This window comes from Echinops telfairi, unplaced genomic scaffold (genome assembly GCF_000313985.2).
Source record: "Echinops telfairi isolate 266 unplaced genomic scaffold, ASM31398v2 ScPeMD7_7420;HRSCAF=8458, whole genome shotgun sequence".
NCBI classification, from domain to species: domain Eukaryota; kingdom Metazoa; phylum Chordata; class Mammalia; order Afrosoricida; family Tenrecidae; genus Echinops; species Echinops telfairi.
The window spans coordinates 16,990,584-16,996,127 of NW_022111320.1; the positions used below are offsets into that span (position 1 = coordinate 16,990,584).

At 44.1% G+C, this 5,544-nt stretch overlaps 1 protein-coding gene across 1 annotated transcript in view; it reads left to right on the plus strand.

The window, feature by feature from the left end:
• Positions 1-13: 13 nt before the first annotated feature.
• Positions 14-5,544, plus strand: part of PRKCI (protein kinase C iota) — an 83,417-nt gene continuing 77,886 nt past the window's right edge. The window contains exon 1 of the mRNA XM_030887653.2: positions 14-45. The gene's annotated coding sequence lies outside the window, so the exon portion shown is untranslated. The remainder of the gene's footprint in view (positions 46-5,544) is intronic.

Below are 5,544 nucleotides of genomic sequence, written 5' to 3' on the forward strand. Positions count from 1 at the left end.
CGGCGACCATTCTCATCAGGTCCGGGTGAAAGCCTACTACCGCGGGTGAGTGGCAGGGGTGAGGGCGCGAGGCGAGGGGAAAGGCCGGCTGGATCTGGCCTGGAGGGAGGGGAGGGTGAGGGGTTGAAAGTGTTGCGGGCGGCTGGGGCTGAAAGCACGCTCCGGGGACCCTGGGTGGGTGCGCGCAGAGTTGGAGGCACCCCCCAGGTGTGGTGGTGCCTGGGCAGGGTAGGATCTGAGGGAGGAGCTTTGGGAGAGAGTATGGGTGCTTTGGGTGGGTGCGGAGAGACACCCGCGGAGAGATCAGGGAGCACTTTGTCAAGTCTGGATGTGTTCTGGTGGAGAGTTGAGGATTCCAAGTGGTGTCTCTGTAAACTCAGTTGCTACCGGGTTAAAATCCCAGACTCCCACCAGGAAGCCTGGTTCTCTAAAGCCAGGTTTATCACCACGAAGTGTTATCTGAACTGTGGTCAGGCTGCCAATATCTCAGACACAGAAGTTATTATTGAAGTGTGAAGTTGATGCGTTTGCAGGAATGTGTGCAATAGGCGCATGGGTCTTGCCAAGATTCGTTTGCAGAGGTGTTGATTAGAATTTCGTGAACCCTTCCATTGTGAATTCAGGGACCATCCTATAGGGTGAGCTATTGCAAGGTGAGAGGACGACGAGCCTAGGCACAGTGTTAAAATTCTGTTGTCTTTACTCACACGATTACCCAAAGGATAACTAACACCCGTGGTTACCAGAAACACCCCACCGCTAAGACCGTTGTATTAAGTCATATTCGGCCATCACTGCTCCAAGGTGTGCCCCTCTCCCCCTTTGAATTCAGTTGTGAGTTTTGGAAGTTCTTTGCGATGACGTTACTTAGGAGCATGAAGCAGTTGAATTGTTAACGTGAGCATAAGGAATTGAGACGAAGGGTTAACAGAAAAACCAGCTGCTTGTCCAGGCAGAACTAAATTGCTTCGTAGACTCAAGCACTTAAAAAATGCACAAAACAAAAAAAACCCTCAAGTGCAACAAGGTTGAAACTGCCATGCATGGTTTTTTACATTCCTGAGAGGATCAGTGAAGATAGAAGAATCTCAAATTGCTTCTCGTGTTTTAATTTCAAAGACAAAAATAAGCCCCTGAGTGCTTTATTGATTTGCTGTGAGGACTTGTTTGTTTTGCTGCCATGAAGCCGCTGGCCTCTCTGTAGTAGCTTGACTCTGTTTTTGAAAAAAATGAGATTAAACACACACACATGCACATTGTACAGAAGTATATACTATTAAAACAGAAAAGCAACCCCCTCCCCACTTCCCCAGCCTCCAGAGGTAACTACTGTTGACAGTTTACAAGTTTTGTGTTTTGTGACTTGTCAACTTTAGAGAGAATTAGAAATTGCTTCCCCTGAAAGCCGAGAAAATGAGCACACTGGACTTTCTATTTCCTTTCCTCCCAGCGCCTCTCAATTGCTGGTTGTTAAATTAGCATGTTCTTCTGGTTACATTTATGACTGTAACTAATATAAATTCTTGCCTTACTATCCATAGGTAGTCTCGAGCGGCTTCAGCTATGAAAGATGAAAATGGTGCTTTTTCTACTGTATTAGTTGGACAAACATAAATAGGCCTAGTTAGTAAATCAGAGTGGTGGCGAGAAGTCAAAGTATGCTGCACTTGGGGAACAGGTATCTCATGTTGTCTAGCGTATGGCTCCGGTCTTTACGTTAGTGCTTTAACTTGTGAGGCAGGGAGGGAGTGATAGAGACCCAATGGGACACAGAACCGGATTCTACCTGATTGTAGGTAGCAGAGGGACCATGCTCTCTGGTAGTCAAGACAATGCCCTTGTCTTTGAAAAATGTCTGAGGTTTGCTAAGCAAAGACAAGAATTAACCCTTGGCACTTTTAGTGCTTTTTATTCAAGGATAGCTCTATACTAGCACTTTTATTTCAAGCAGGTTACATTTAAAGACGAAAAACACCCAGCATTCTCTAAATGTTATCAATCTCTGTCCTATGAAATTAGATCTGTTAAGATTATGTTTATTAACTATATAGTCTAAGCTGATGGTTGTGGTATTACATAGTCAGCTGCTCATTATTCCAGATGAAATGAAATGAGTCACCAACTAGGAGAGATAATAAACAGGTTGGCTAACTAGAACACCTTCTACATCAGTGGTTCTCAACCTGTGGGTCGCGACCCCTTTGGGGGTCGAATGACCCTTTCACAGAGGTTGCCCAATTCATAACAGTAGCAAAATTACAGTGATGAAGTAGCATCGAAAATAATTTTAGGGTTGGGGTGTCACCACAGCATGAGGAACTGGGGTTGAGAACCACTGTTTTACATGAATTAAAAATAGAAAATCCTGCCTTTATACCAAGAAATGTGAGGACAATCTGCATTTGGGAAAGTTTTCTTTTCCCTAAGATTTTTTGAATGGCCTTCCCCTTATACCCTCCAACAATAGTTCTTCCTAAACCAACCCAAACCAGACTCCCTGCCATGAAGTCAGTTCTGATTCAGAGTGACCTGAGAGGAAAGGTCAGAACTGCCCCGTGGGTTTCTGAGAGTGTAACTGTTTCCAGGAATAAAAAGCCGCCTCTTTCTCCCACGAGCAGTCGATGGCCTCCAACTGCTGGCCTTGGGTGAGCAGACCAACGTGCACCCACACCGCCACCAGAGCTCCTTACGTCTTTCCAGGCCTGGTTAGATATTGGATAGGCCAGAAAAACTAGTCAATATATTGCCCCCTCTTTTAAAAAAATGTTTCTACTGTTTACATATGATTTTCATGAACATATGCCATCTTCCCAGATGGAACAAAAGTTTCACCTGATTTTTTTTCTTTTTAGTTTTAAGCAGGAGATTCTTAATAGCCAAGAGAATGGGATGTTCTTGGAAGTCACCTGAGTGTCTTTCTCATAGTATGCATGGCTCTCTCCCTCCTGGGGGGCTTGTCCGGGAGTTGCCTTCTTCAGACCTTACCTGGTGCTGTTAGTTTGGAGGAAGAGGAAGAGGTTTGCTGCTGGGGAGTAGATTCACGTTGTACACACTTATCCTTAAGTGGACTTTAGCTTGATGCTTTGGGGTAGAGTTTGAAGAGAAATGTCTGGACTGCTAATCTCTTCACCTTCTAAAGATATGTGACATTTTGCAAAATGCTAGGGAAAACACATTCAAAGCCATTGCTTAGTACAGACCAGAGGAGACAACCTCCCATGACCATCCAGAAAAAAGGTATTGTTAATTCCTTGTGTGTTTGGAATGCGTAGCTGGTTCTGTGAAGATGTTTGCAAGATTTTTCTCACCATGAACAAGTCTTGACAGAACTTGTTTATAAAGTATTGCAAAATTATTGCAGTGATAGACGTTAGCGAGGGTGCTAGGGAAATAGAAATATCCTGAGTTGACAATTGGGGAAGATCGATTGATTGGCTGGCCCTGCAGCTCCTGGAATGGCACCTATCCCTGGGGCAACTCATCCACAACTTAGACCACAGTGACCTGCTGCAAAACAAACGAACAAAACACTGAGACCAAGCCTCACAGAAACGTGAATTAGGAAATTTGGAATGCATTGCATGTTAGCAGCGGAGACTGAATCTATGGAGTTGAGAGTGAAGAGGCCAAGACAAACCATGTGCGCCCCGAGTATCTGAGCAAGCAGCTCTGTGGAGGAATATTCTTCCTAGAGGTTTTTAGCTACTGGTGGCTTTGGGATACAACTCCCACCGCCCTTTTTAAGGTAGAACTTGCGTGTTGTTTTGTTTTTAATATGATTGAAATGAGCCTCATTAAACCATGAATGTTAATCCTTATTGCCCTAAGTGGTATTGAGGATTTTAGATATTCCCAAAGAGTCTTTAATCCTGGTTTGCCAGCTACTGTTGAACACTTACCATAAGACAGGTGCACAGTGCTGAGGACGAGGTGGGCACAGAGCATGGAGAAGTGAATATAAATAGAAGGCTCTGCTTCGAAGGAGCTAAGAGGCTTGTGAGGGAAAATATATGCCTATCTGGCTTATGGGGAGCTCTTAGAGCAGAGTGGAACTGCTCCGTAGGACTGCCAGTCACTCAGAACCATTGACTGGTTAGGTATTTCTGCGGAGAGCTTTAACCTGTTGCCATCAGGGCTTCTTGAGGGAAAAGATGTGGGCAGTTACAAAATAAAGACTTAAAATCGACGTATGTATGTGTCATGCATGTGCACAAAAGGTAGTTGCATGAAGGCTATAGGGGGCTGGTGGTTTAATGGTTAAGTGCTCAGCTGTGAACTAAACGGTCTACCTGTGATTTGAACCCACCAACGACTCCCCAAGAGGAAAGCTCTGGTAGTCGGCTCTGTAAGGCATACAGATGAGGAAACCTTGTGGGACAATTCTGTTCTGTCGGAGTTATGAACCCCAATGGGCTTGAGGGCACACAACCACCACAATAATAGGAATGGATATCGGGGAAGGAATCCATGAGATGAAGGAAGCCTTCCTAAAGATGGAATGTCTGAGGTATTAAAAGGATGAATAGGGAATTTGCCTGATAGATGATCTTGTTGGATGAAGGATAGTTCTAAGCATTGAGCAAATGTATATTGTATTTGGGGAACTAAGATGGGTTTAAGGAAGCAACCAAAGTCATTGCTGTGGAGTTGATTGCATCTCATGGTGACCCCATGTGTTACAGAGAAGGGCTTTTCCGTGCACTTTACTTAGATGTAATCAGCAGGGAAACAGATTGCCAGGTCTTGGTAGCAAGAAATGGGCTTTAACTGCCAGCCTTTAAGTTAACAGCTGATTTGCATCACTCAGCACCCTCTTGGTCCCACATTCCCTTATTAGTTCATGGTAAGAGCCCTGGTGGTTATGATTTGCCTGCGAACTGCAAGGTCGTTAGTTCAAGCCACCAGACACTGCACGGGATAAAGTTGGGGCTTACTGCTCCTGTGAAGAATTAAAGTCTTGGAAACTCAGGGACAGTTCTGCCCTATCCTACAGGGATGCTGTGAGTCGACATCAACTTGATGGTAATAAGGGAATATTCATCTCCGTAACTTGAGTTACGTTAAGTTATGGGGATGAATTACATAAAGTATGAATGAATACTGATGAAAAGTGAGGCTAAAAAGGTTGACAATCTAGATTTTAAAGAATATCGTACTGCAGCACATCATACTGGAGGATTCAAATTTTTTTTTCCATTGGTGAAAAAATTTTTTTATTAAATAACATTTGTATTGACACATCTTACTCTTTTTAATATATCCCGTCCCTTCCCATACAGTTCTGTTTAGTCTCGTCAGGTGGGGCTATATAATCATCAGTGCTATCAACTGCCTTCTCCCCTCCTTCCTCTCTACCTCCCTGACTTCCCTTATTCTTCTGGATCCTTATTCCTGTCACTGGGGAGCCCTCTATCTTGACTACCATGCTTTGAGCGATCTTAAATGTATGTACAAATGTACATACGCAAATCTAACATGACCAATGAGGTATATCACGTACGACCAGAGCAGTAAGGGGAGGGAATCTTAAAGGACTAGATGATA